The 13791-nt window shown below is 52.0% G+C and overlaps 1 pseudogene; it reads right to left on the bottom strand.

The window, feature by feature from the left end:
- Positions 1-432: 432 nt before the first annotated feature.
- On the bottom strand, positions 433-551 carry LOC118606172 (annotated as a pseudogene).
- Between the last annotated feature and the right edge of the window lie 13240 nt (positions 552-13791).

Here is a 13791-nt window from a genome sequence, read left to right as displayed (position 1 = left end):
AGAGCTCTGAAAGTTATAGGACTAAAATCAAAAGGTTTTTTTTCCCCCCCTAAAGTGAACTAAAAGTTTAGGTATTCTGAAACTCAGATTTGTCCTTTTTTTTCCCAGTAATCTGTTGTTCCTATTATGCCTACGTGTCGCCTGTACGGGGCATGCGACGTCTTTGAAAAGTCTCATTATTGCCAAGTGGGAAGTTTGGGGACAAGGCGGAGCTCAGGCGCCTCAGGGCGGCCCGGGCACTGGGCGCCGCACGCGGACACTGCCCTTCGTGTTGATTGTCTCCGGCAGGCCGTGCGCAGAAGGACCCGTGGCCGGTCGCATTCGCTAGGAGATCGGATGGGGACGGTAGGAAGGGGGCACCTGGCCGGACTCCTGCCCACGGCAAGCCTTTGGAGATGACACAACCGTGGGATTAATTAATTAATCGATTACTGCCTACAGCACCTGGTCGTCCTGGGTGGTCTCCCATCCAAGTACTAACCAGGCCCGACCCTGCTTAGCTTCCGAGATCAGTCGGGACTGGGCTTGTTCGGGGTGGCGTGGCCGTAGACAGACTGTGGACTTTAAAACGAACATATTTGTGCTAGAACGAAAGAAAGAATGGTCATTTTGTTTGGATTGCCTGGAGATTTGAAGAATCCCAGAACCCGGACAGCAGGGCGAACCGGATTTACGGAGAAACGAGAGGTGCAAAGCCACAGTCCGAAACGCAGGCTGCGTGGCCCCCCGCGCCCCGGCCCCGAGCGCTGTGTCTGCAGACGCCCCGCACTCCGGCACCGGCTCGGCAGAGGCGGGCGGACACCTTCACGGTCCTGTCTCTTCACACCCAAACCCTCACCGGGTGCCCGACGTGGGTCGCTGCTCCGAAGGCTTCTTGCAAACGTGCCCGAAGCCGCCTGGACCACCAGCCTCTCCCTCTCGCCCTGGAAAAGAGCTTCATAATGAGTCTCCCCAAAACATCACCCCGGGTATCATAGGGCCTCCCTGCGAGTGCGTACCTTTCTAAGTAGCTGCTCACCTGCCGACGCCCTGGGCTGGCTGCCGGATCTTCGGGCGTGACGAGGCATTAGGAACGCTGAGGTGGCCCGAGGCAGAGCGCCCGCCGCAGCGGGGCTGGCCTGACTCTGAGGCGGACACCACGCCGGTATGACCCGCTTTGGGAGCGAGCCGACGACGGCCCTGAGCGCGCGCCCCCGTCGGGGTGGCTGGCGCACGCGCTGCAGACAGGCCGTTCGCTGTCCGCGCGCGTCCAGCACGTGCTGAGCGGCGGCCCAGGCGCCGGCCCCCGCGGGCCACCTGCTGCCGTCCGGGCACCGGTCTGCCCGGGAGCTGCGAAGGCCAGATTCCCACGGACGTTTCGATGTCGGCGGAGCCCCAAATCATCTCAGCCACCACCCCGCCTCCCAAGTTCAGCGCCCCCTCGACCCACGTACACATGCGCACACTCGCCCTGCAAGCCCCGCCCCCTCTCCTCCCGTACGCCGCGCTCAGGGCTGCCGCCCGGACATCGGGACGCGGCCCTGGTTCTCCCGTCTCCCATTCTGCACCCCCCTTCCCCCCGGCCGTCCCCAACCAGCGCTCCTGCCTTCGCTCAGCCGCTGTCCCCTCCCCCGTCCACCACGACCTGGGAGCCGACCGCGTCTCCTCCAGACGAGCCTGAGAGCACGTTAGCTGTTCCCTGTCTTTCTTCTTGTCCTTTAAATGAATTTCCCAACAGCATTCAGGATAACCTTTCTAAAATGCGAACCGACTTACAATCGTGCGCTGGCCCCCATCACCCTTGGGGGTGTCTCTGGCTTGGTTCTACCTCCTGCAGCAGCCCGTCTCAAGTTCTGCACCCGAGCAGATACTAAACTGTGGTTTCCTGCGCGCGTGTGCTCACACACACACACTCACGTGCACACGCACGTGCTCACACACGCGCCCGTGCCGTCTTCCCTTTCTTCCCTTTATCCGGAACCCCCAAACCACCTCCCTGTGACTTCGTCCATATTTCTCAATGCTGTTGCCTCCTTCAAGACTCAGATTGGTTGCCGTCTCCTCCGGGAAGTCTTCCCTGAGCCCCAGGGTGACAGGCCCTTCGCTGTATTTCCACGGCACCTCGTTCGTTCGCTCATTACGGGACACTCGTCGTCTTAAAACTGCATTGTCTGTCGGTGCATTCGTGCACCCTGCTGAGCTGTGCGCTCCTCGCAGGCCCGGCTGCAGCTCAGAGATTTTGGAATATCTGGATCTTCTCGGATGGAAGATTCTCTAAATATTTTGCTGAACTGAAGCAACCTTTTCTTCAAACAAGCGGTCCGCACCAACGCATGATGTTTATAATAATGGAAGTTACGGGATGGAGCGGAATCTCTTGCAGGAATTGTTTTGTGTGTCTGTCGCAAAATTCTGTGAAACAGAATGATCAGCTTCCCGATTTGAGGGATGAGAACACGGAGGATCCAGGAGCAAATGTGAGAGTTTCAGCATCGACCTGGGACCTAAGCCCAGGCCAAGCACGTGACATCTGTCATCTCGGCTCTTCGGAAAAACCCTACGAAGTCAGTTCCCAGTGCACAGGTGAGGAAACTGAGGCACAGCCTCACCCGAGGCCACCGAACTCGTGTCTGGCAAAGCCGACGCAGCCCGTAGCTGTTCCGACTCCTGGCCCCGGGCACGTAGCCTCGCAATGTCACACGCCTCATGCAGCATATGGCCTGTTCAGGTAAAATTCTTAACGAGCTCATTCGCATGAGCAAAGCCAGTAAGTCTGATTGAGTTTGAATTACTTTGTGAGTAATAAGCCAAATAAAAGATGTGTAACAACAGATAAGAAGCCAGCCAGCAAGGGAAAAACGCATCGCTCAAATCACTACGCACAGGATCGATTCTCAGGGAATAGGGAAGCCGCCTGCCAACAGGATGTCAGCCCTCCTGCTGATGAATTCCACCCGTGGGCAATAAATATTCCTTCCAGGACATCCGGGCAGCATTCGAAGCATGTGGCATGTCATTATGCATATTGCCATTAGTCTCCAAATGCTTGGATGGAAGGGGATGTGTAATTCCGTTAATCAGGGCTGTGCCGGGGTCTGCGGTTCGCTGTCATTTATTATCTGGATAGGATTAGAACTGAGAAAAAGAAGGCCAGGCCGAGCATAGAACTAAGGCAGGAACAGAACGGAAGGGTTGCGTGGAAGAATAGCCGTGACCTTTTGTTTAGAAGTCATTCGGGATTGGAATCGCTAACCCAGGTGACCACACAGACGACGTATCAGTTACAGCACACGCGTCCCAAGTAGCTCATGCAGTAGGCGGCACTCACGGACTCACTGCATTCTTTCGAGAGGCCTGTATTTGAGGGTCATGGGGAACAAACAGCCTGTGCATTTTTACCTTCGAGATTTAAGGGCCACCATGGGAGCTGTATACGCAGCCATCCCTCGGAGGGACCCGTGTGCCTTAGTTGTGCCGAGTTCATCTGTATTTCCTTTATTGGACTCTCATACCTTGCCGGAGGCAGCCGGCTAAAGTTGAACAGCACCTGAAAGAGGGGGGTGAAGCCTAAGAAAAAAGAAAAGACAGGAAAGAACTTTCGAGAGGCCGCAGTCACTGCACAGCCCCGAATTTATTTAGCGCAGCCTTTATATAGCTTTTTGAACACAATAGCAAAGCACAGAGTACAATACCATAGGAATGCTGGCATTTACATAAGTTCCTATACATCCTTCCCTCAGGGTCAGTAACGTTTAAGTCCACACCCTGCTTCCTAGAACCATTGTTCAAGCAGTCTCAGCAGCTGCTTCATGGCTCACGCGACGTCTGCCCAGGCAGAGAGCCGGAAAGGGCGAGGCCGCCCATTCTTTCTCTGGCTCTCGGTCCCTTCACTCTCCATGGGAGAGCGAGCTCGCTGTTGAAGGGTCACACCAGTTAGACCGCGGACGGCTATTTCGAGTTCAGTCACTTTCTTCACTTGACTTTCATTGTCCTGAATGGTCTATGGTCATCTCCAAACATTAAACTAAACTCGCCCTCAAACGTTAGAGGTTTGTCAAAGGGAGAAACTCCTGATTACTGAGCCCCAGATTTGTATGACATTCTCAAAATGCTGCTCCCTAAATGTTTCGGGGGTGACTTGAAAGGATCGTCACCATTTTGAAGAAATTAGGTTTTATATATTTGTTGAAAACACGGGGCTTCAGTTCATGATGTGCGAAGTAGATGCGTGAAGTCCGTGGGGTGCGGAAGAGTCGATGGGTTTGAAAAGGAAATCATCCGGCACTCACCAAGAGTGAGCAGGACCTCCGGTGCCTGCCGAAGAATGAAATCGCGAAGAAAGGTGACAGAGAGACACCACGACCCCCGACCCGCTGCCTTTTCTCCCAGCCTCAGCTCCGGCCACCCGGTGCTGGCGCTTCCTGGCCCCACAGTCCCAGGACGCCGTCACCCCCAAGCACCCGAGGCCACTCCAGGCTCCCACGGCTCCGCCCATGCTCACCGTTACCTTTCACTGCGCTTTGCCCACGGGCCGTGAGGCCACCCCGCACTTCCCGACCAAGAGCGGCTGGCAGACCCCGCCTCCTGGAGAGAATGGGTCCTCTCTTTGCAGGACTTATCGCGCAGGGCGGCAATTTATTGGCTATGTATCTGTCTGCCTATGACGTTGTGATCTTCAAGAGTCAGGCGGCGAGCGTTGTCCCTTAGCAACGAGGCCGGCGCACCTGACATATGTCAGCTTCTCAGTAAAGTTCAATGAAACAATTAATGCGACCAAAGAACGTCCGCCCTGCGTCTGCCATTTATTGGTTCTGCGAATTTGAAACTCCTGCTAACATTCCTGAAACCCGCTCTCAATTGAAATACCTTCACGTTATTGTCTCGAATATTGTTAATTGTTAATTTTCAGACTACTTTGCAAATTGTGTGTATGATCATGTAATAAGGTTTTTACTGTTATTCTTCTTGGCTGGGTTTGATCTTCATAAGAGACTGGCAGGGCCTCATGCTTTTCATTTTAAATGAATTCCCACACAATCTACATGAGAACTTGCCAGTGGAGTTGAAGGTCATCTTATGCCCTTGGAAATATTAATAATACGTTTCCCGTGAAGAAGCATTTTTCTTAGATAAAGTGGTAAGGGCATTCGAAAGAAGAAAATGTCAGGACCAAACGGCAATTACGACTCTGCCTCCATGTCATCGGTGAACTCCGGGGCCACCAGCCTCCTGAGAGCTGGCTGCTCCGCTCCTGCGCGAGAAAAGCCGAACTCTTGGAAAACAATAAACAGAGGAAAAGAAGCAAAATTGTCCAAAGGGTACTGCAAATGGCCAGAAGAGCGTACAAAAGCACATAATTCTCCTGCCATCGCACCCTGGGCCGAGCAAGGCCAAACAGTTTGGGACCTCTCGCCTCCCCGAAAGGGCTGGTGAGAGCACGATCTTCCCGTCTGTGTAGAAGTCACCATTCCAACAGCGCGGGCCGCGGGTGCACCTTACGATGGCATAAGCCAGCATGCCACGAAGAGGAAGCTGCAAAATGCGCCCGCGCTGAGCTCAGCGAGAGAGTTCTCAGGCGTGAGAAGGGGTCGTCTGGGCTGCAGGGGGAAAAGGCAGCCCTGGACGAGGCAACGGAAGGGCTTTATTCAGAACGGCGTGGAGCCGATGGCCCGCATTGCCAAGGGAAATATGCTATGTTACCTCAAACTATTTATTAGATTTAAAAAACAGTCATTACTAAAAGCTTTAGAGACACAGAGTTTTCTGATGTGAAATTTCTCAATAAAAAAATACATATATTAGATTTCTAGTTACCACGTTGGAGCACTCTTTGTCTGGTCTGAAAAGACAGGCTCTCGGGCCGAGATGCCAGCAGTGGAGGCTGGGAGGCTGGAAGGGGAGAATTCCAGCCCAAAAACGCAGCCTGGAAAACGGACTGAGCCTCGGAGCCCGGACCCGCGATGCTCCGTGAGCCTCCCGTCTAAATCTCCATGGCAACCTCATTTCTTAGGCATTATCTTGAAGTAACCTGGATTCAGACTTAATGGGATTTATAAGTTGAAACCATCACCTCGTGTAACCCAGAAATAAATTGCTAGGTAGCGTGAAAAAGAGCTTTGCTGTTCAATACTGAATGCTGATGGTGTCCAACGCCCCCCACACAGTAGGGCTGGGCGGTCACTGCGCTTGAGAAGCCCGTATTTCCAGGCTAAGCGTGTCTCTGCAGAAACTCGCAGCGTGTGCCTGCAGAGTGGCTGTCGGCCGCATGGCACGGGGCGTGACGTCTGCGTGTACCCGACCGCCGTCACCCTCTGCTAAATCCGTCCCAGCACTTTGCAGACCTCCTCTCTGTCTCCCACGGCAACCTTGCCGAGGGCGCACAGTTGAAGAAACTGAGTCCTGGACTTTAAGCCACGTGCCCGGAGCCACGCGGGCTCCGAGGCTGCTTCCGTTTCTCCCTGGATCGCCCCGGCTCACCGGCAGAACCGACTCCCGCCCCCGACACGCAGAGCGCCCAGGCTGGCTGGAGTTTCAGCATCTCTCTGACGTAGCCGAGCTTGGCGAGCCGCTGGAGACGCGTGTGGCCGGGGAGGCCCTCGCTTTCACTGGCCGGCCTTCCCCGGGTTTTCTGGAAACCACCCAGGTTTTGAGACTCCCTGGGTTTTCTCTTCCTCAGATCCGCCTTGTCGACATCGTTCTGCAGCTGAACTCCGCTCTTCGCCCTGGCTCTCTCTCATCGCCTCCCAGCGTGCGGGGACACAGCGCTGTCATCTTCTCCAGGGACCTCGGGGACAGCGGGCGGGAAGGAGAGGCGTCCTTTCTCTCCACCCCATCTCCAGCATGGACCCAGACCCGTCCCCTCGCCCTGCACGACAAAGCCGAGACGCCGCGACAGCTAACAGAGCCGTTCTTCACAGGTGGCATAACAACTTTTTTTCTTCTAAATCCCACACGTAAACTCTGTCGGCCTTGTCCTTCCTTCGGGGGTCCCCGAGGCTGACCACGTCCCTGACCGCTGGGCTATTGCTTGCCTTCCTTCCTCCTCAGAGCAGACCTCGGCTCACACGCCCGCTGTCACTCCTGCCAGAGGAAGGGAGGAAACTCATTCAGGAGCAAAGCATGAGACCAGCAGCACACCAACACACTTAGCCAAACAGTCTGATTTCAGATGGAAACACACACTGACCACCGTCCCTGAGCCACGTGTTTCTTGGTTATAGAAACACCTTTATATTTGTCTGTCTTTTCAGAAAGTATCCCAAGTACGTAAATTCCTCAAGCTGATCCTGAGTTTATTTTTTCTGACATCCTGACCATTGAACGAGGCATTGCACGTCTCCATGACGACACAGTGCGTAGGATTTCCAGGCCTCCGTTCCAGGCATCGTATTACACATGTGCTATTTGACTCACCCTTTTCAAGGACTTCCCCCTGCCTGAAACAAAGTCACCGATTTAGAATCTGTTCTATCTTTGACCCCGTTAAGATTCTGGTCTTACTCTTTGAAGAGCTGAAAAGAAAAATGGGTGAAGCGAAGGGCGAAACTCCAGGAGATGATGAATAGCGCGAACATTAAAATGTCATCGCCGGCAAAAAAACGTCCTACCGGCTGCCTTCCCCTCCTTCTCGGAGGGCCGGGAACTATGGGATAGGTGCAGCTTCGAAAGCAAAAGAGAAAAAAAAAATCAGATTTTTAAATAACAATTCCACAAAGCAAATTCTAAAAAGTGTTAAAAAGGGAAATAGTCTTTGGTCGACTCTCAACAGCCTCAAGTTCATGTTTGGTGACGTGGCAGTGAAAATACAGTCAACTGTTCACACTGCCCCGGGATTCAGAGTCTGAGGAGCGACATGGCTGACCTCCCACCATTCCTTCAAAGCAGAGGCCGGGCCCGGGCCCTTCTGGTAATCAGTGTGTCTAGCAGACACTCAGAGGGGCCTCTAAGATCCTTCTAATCTGATAAAGTGACTTTGATTAAATCCCTTCCTGACATTGGACCATGCTCTTCGGTTCTTCGTTATGCCCACAGACCCTCGGAATCCAGGGACTTTTCATTATAATTCACCGAAATCACCTGCTACAGCTCAGCTGTTTTTACCTTTCACCCAAGAACTTTCTATTTCCCACGAGTGTTGAGTAGCATGATCCAGCCCACGGAAAGCGCGAAGTCCTCCTGGAGTCCCCTGTCCACATCATCCATCATTCTCCGAAGGGTGATTGTCACTGACAGATGCATCTGAGGAACGAGAATGACACCCTGTCAATGCCCCTCGTCTAGACCCGTCTTCAGACGCGGGCACTTGTTTTGCAGGATAATTACCGCGGAGCATTTAGCCTGTATAGACAAGTAAATGCACTGGCCGCCAAGCTGTTCCCCGTTTCCGAGTGCGTGAGCAGTCAAAGACAAACACGGCCCATCGTGTTTTATCTGCCAGTCACTCGCCTGGCTGTTTTAACTGTCTGAAACTCTGGGGAGAGCCCGGAAACAAGCGGCATTACCTGGGGAGAACATTAACTACCTGAATCCATGCACTAATGTAACCTACCTAGAAACAAGCCCACTGGTCTGAGAGGATTTATCTATTTTCTCTTGCATGAAACACCGGATTCTGACTCAGTCGTTTATTGGCCGTCTCACTTGAGTTACCGTGAAAGGAAATCCGGATGAGGGCAGGGTTTGATAGAAACAAGTGCATTAATGAAACTAGAATAGAGAGCCTGTAATATGATTTTAAGAGAGAAGATGCAAATTCTCCAAAGCAAATGGCAAAAGCCTGCAAAGAAACATGTCCATTTAAGGGCGGGGGGTGGGGGGATGGCCGTACATATCTTAGCAGGCTCCTTAGCACTGCCGTGTTATTCTATAGTTCGACGTACATGATCACCTACACCTATCTAGGAAAGGTTAAACTAGTCGCAGCGAGATTTGAATTTACAGAAGGAGCGTGTATAACGCATGGTACAGAATTTTTGGCAGAAAAAGCTTCAATTTTAAGAATACTTCTGCATGTATAAGATGGCATTGTCTATATTTGTAGAATTGTATTATTGGAGTATTTCTGTAGTTGAAAGTACTGAATAAATGAGGTCGTTGACGGAAAAAAAAAAAAGTGAATTATTTGACCTCTGTAGCCAAAGCATCGCTGTTGCTTCACTGGCGGCGTGATTAGGGAAATCCTGATCTTCGGCCCACAGGTCCAGCAGCAACTGCAGCTGGGCCCGACCTGTGCAATGCGGTTAAGAACCGATTCTGCAGTATTTTTAGATGTCTCTCTTTGTGGAAATCGCGTATGATGCAGAATCTTCCAGCAATTTCTGAGGAAACAGCAGCTGAAAACATCAGAAGGGGGCTGGGGAGCGGGGTGCGGCCGCAGGCGAGCTCTCCGCGGTCGGACAGTGCGGGGCGGGCCTCTGTCGGCGCTGCCCATCGCTAGGCGGGACCTGGACACCGCCCCCGGGGCCCCTGCGCCTGAGTGTCCACATCCACAAACGGGCAGCGATACCGGCACCTCGGGGCGGCGCAGGCGTATCTGCGTCCATCTGTCCATCCGTGTGCAACACTCGGGGTGGGGCCTGCCACGTCGTAAGCATCCCACAAGCCTCGGGCCTTGAATTCCCCAAACGACCCTCTCAGGGATGCATTATGTCACCACCTGACAGAAAGAAACTGAGATTCGAAGGGATTCTAGAACTTCCCCAGGTCGCCACAATGTAAGTGGTGGTTTTTACAAAGAGTGTCGGAAGGGAGCGTTTGCATTATGCGCAACTAGAGAAAACTTATCCCATTTCTGCCACAGCTTGTTTTAAAGATTTGTCTTACACCAAGAGGAGAAGGTCTGAAATCAAAGCGCACGTGTAAATGACCCAGGGGAATGTTTTTGCAAATGTTTCCTGCGAGCCCACAGAGACCTGTGAACCGTGTCTTCTCTGCCGACAAGGAAAAGTGCAAGTCGGTGACATGCAGAAGACTCGCAGGGAACCCCTGACGCTCCTTCCAGAACTGCATCGCATTTGCTTCAGTGTGTTTTAAAAGCCCCGGATAACAACACTGCTCGTTAATCTGAACTGTTAACAGACGGATGTTACACCTAACCTTTTCTTGGCTCTGCTCGCTCTCTAGATCCGGGGTTACAGACTCAGATGGTTTCAGGGCTGGAGGTGGTAACTGGTCAGTAGGGCAGCAGGGCAGGAGTGGCCGTGGCTCACTGCACAGCCTCGCTGGGTCGTGGCCAAACCCATACTGCCCTGGGCAGACTGGACCTTCAAACGCTCATGGTGCAATCCCTGGTCTGCAGGAACGGCCCGGACCCTCCTCGTCTGACTGTTTTCGACTCCTGTCCTGCGCCCAGCCCTGACGCCAAGGCAAGTTCTCCTTGCCTCTGCCTCATCCTGCTCAGCGGTGGATTCAGGCTCAGCCAGCAGTGATGCAGCACCCACGAGTCGCGAGGCCCTGGGCTCGGTCCCAAGAGGATTGGCAAGATGAATTAAAGAACAACACGCACGGAAAAATCAGAAGAGCCCCGCCCTCGTGGGTTAGCTCCGCACCCAGACCCGGTCACAGGTAACCAGGCCGTGAGAAGCGCCGTGGTCCCAGCACCGGGCGGCGAGGTTGTTCATCATGCGGACGCTAAGCGCGCTCTGAACCGCGAGCCCTCGGAATTTGTGTCTGCGGGGATCGGCTCCAGGCCGCGTCGGCCGGAGAGGACGACCGTCAGGCAGAGAAGCGTGACGTGGAGGACATCGGCGCCGACATTTCTGCCGCGGCACAAATCTCAGCGTGCTTCTCGAGTCTCTTCTCATCCGGGCGCATTTTAGCATCGAAGCTTTATCCCCTGGAAGCAGAAGGCCCTCTCGCCCCAAGCCGTAGATCTGAGAGCCAGCCGCGGAGGGCGACGCTCGGAGCTGGCCGCTCCTGCTGCACGTGAGGGCGGCCCGCCTGGGCACCGGGCACGCTGGTCCAGGCGCTCGGCGGCGAGACGAGCCCCAGCTCGCCATCTTCCGCCTCAGCATCGTTTCCTTTTCCCCAACATTCCCTGTCCTGAAACTGTCATTATTTGAATTACTCAGTATGTGACTCTACATGCTGCATTTGCTATTTAAAAAATTTAACTTAAAATAAAAATCTTTTTTTTTTTTTTTAATCACCAAGGAACTCAGGTGCAGCAAGTCTCGAAGCCACATCTGCTGTGGCTGAGCAATGACATCACTGCCGAGCCCGCCGTCGGCTTCCCTGGGGTTCCCAGGGCGGTTCTGGAACCGGAAGGGAATTTCGAGTCTTCGGCGATCTGACAGGAGTAAGTCAAGGAGGCGTGACCTCCAAGCCAACACACGCACGTGACATTTTAAAATTAGGCCCATGTCCTTATCTGTAAATTAAAAGGAAATAATGGCTCGCAGGGCGTTACGAGATTAAATGTGGTAATATATGTAAACATGCTCTGTAAATGGTGGCTAATTGGATGAGCGTAAGTAGGTACTATAAGGTGATAATCTTCTCAAATACATGACAATTTTGAGACTCTCTTGGGTTCTTTATTAGCAAATGTGAAGAGGGGTATGATAAGGCCAGCCAGCGGATAATATGACAAAAAATATTTAAAATAGAAGGAAGCCCTCTGCTGTGAATTTGTCATCTTTTAACAGGAATTTAGTAGACAGAAACTATAAGGATCAATGTCTTAGAGGTTCTGTGAAGTCTAACGCTCCATGTCACATAAACTGCCCCGTTACGATCTGATCCCACCTGCGTTTGAGAAATTTGAGTTGACACATTGAACACTTTGCTTTATGAAGCTGAACACACCATCTGACCTTGACTTTTGTAAGACGCAAGACAGTAAGTTTTTATGATGGTTAATTTTTACTTATAAAGTACTCTTCTATTGGATTATTAGGAGAAATTCGGTTATACGTGAAATATTTACTTTCTTTCCTGTCCCTCTAAATTAAAAAGAATCATTAATGACATAAGGTTAGAGACATGAGACAGACTCCGAGTTAGTTACCAGTGGGAGGTGCTGATCCCAGAAGGAGCGCTGGGCTCCCGAGAAGCATTTTGTCATGTTTTCATTCCTGGCAAAAGTCCCCTCTGATTTCGTGGGTGCCGGAAGAAGCCGAGGCGCTGAGCCACTCTCTCTTGGGGTGTCAGAGCCCTAAGTCTGGACCCCCGCCTGCACGTGGGGCTATGGCGATGCTTGACCCCGAGTGTGGGTACCACATGTGGAACTCCATCTTCAAAACCGTAGAAGGAGGCCCTCCCTGGCTGGCCAAAACAGAGTGGGAGAAAAGCCTGGTCCTAATGTCGGTGGTGTTGTTACAAGACAGAACTGGCTGCACCCGTCTTCGAACTCCGCCGAGGGGGCCTGAGGGTGTGGGGTGTGGAGTGACTCCGCCGAGGGGGCCTGAGGGTGTGGGGTGCGGTGTGGGTGGGCCAGGCTCTGCTTCCCATTCTCCTTGACACTGACCAGGCGCGTCGCCTCCTTCGTGGAAAGATGAGTGAAACCCAAAATAATAAAGGTAAATAAAAATATCACGACACTGCTTTTTGAAAATGCGAGGTTTATCGATTTTAGAATTTGTTATTCTCCATCCTAAATTGACCTCAAATATGAACGTAAGCTCTCTTAGAAAACGAATAATTGACTCAACAATGTGTTTTGGGGGCTTTATGGAGTCTTATCTTCACTGTCTTTTTTTTTTTTTTTTTTTTTTTTAGTTTCTTATGGAAAAAAAATCTCATGCCCAAGGAGAAAATGTCTTAAAAGCATCCTTTTGAGGCACAGTGTACTATTCTTTGGACAAAATTTTCAAAGAATACACCTTAAACTTCAAGAGAATGTGTTAATAGAATGAAGGATTCTCAGAGGGAATTTTGAAGATCTGCTTACGTTTAAAATGCAGACTTCAAAAATACTTTTATTTAGCCCTTCATTTAATCAGCAGCATTTTGACGGCATTATTTTTCTTCCTTTATCTTTCGTTTTGTTAGGATTCCCTTTAAAGCTCGATACTGTCTTTGTGGAGTGTTTCTAATGTGGGCATGACAGGCAGCGTCCACGGGAAGAAGTAAATCTGAGAATTCACGTCCTGTAAGGGAGGCGGCTCAGATGGTTTTGGCCAAAACTATTTAGCTCAGAATGTGAGTGAAACTAATAGTGTGGGACCCACGGAGTCCAGGTGTCTGTCTCTAATCAGAGCAATGGGGTCTTTAAATACGAAATTTAGGAACACGACAGAAAAATTGGACAAGAAAGGCCGAACTCCCCTACAGAATTACAAACTTCAAGAAGCCGTCGTACCCTAGTTTGTTGGTGTGGCGTATAAAATCAGGCGACCCCTCTCTTGGCCTTCCAATCGAATAACTCAGTCTGTAATCTACAAGCAGAGAGCCTGTTTTTCATCTTTTTCCTGAGTTCCCTCCCTCCTGTGAAAAGAACCAGTTTTAATTCTATCCAGAAACTCAGGCGTAGGTACGAACGCCTCAAAGAGAAAAATAAAAGCCAGACGACAGGGATGAGTCCATCCCTCCTGCTCGAGGGTTCACTATTCCCCGCCAGGCGGCTGCCACCCTCCCTCCCCCTCGAACTCCTAGCCCGCCTTGCGAGAGGGACCACAGAAGTTCAGGTCGCTGTCACCTTGAAACCCGGCGGGCGGGGAGCAGAAGACTGCGCTCGCGGCAGGGTGGGGGAAGGCGTCGACGACCTTTGATCTCCTGGTATTTTCTCAGGGGAGAGAACGTCCCTCTTACCAAAGTCCACCTGAGCCCCAAGACTTCTGTCCCCCCCAAGCCACGTCCCCTCCTGGACCGTGC

Source organism: Rousettus aegyptiacus, unplaced genomic scaffold (genome assembly GCF_014176215.1).
Source record: "Rousettus aegyptiacus isolate mRouAeg1 unplaced genomic scaffold, mRouAeg1.p scaffold_m13_p_7, whole genome shotgun sequence".
Lineage (NCBI taxonomy): Eukaryota > Metazoa > Chordata > Mammalia > Chiroptera > Pteropodidae > Rousettus > Rousettus aegyptiacus.
The sequence above is the reverse complement of the archived record's forward strand: the minus strand, read 5'-3'. Positions and strand labels throughout refer to the sequence as shown.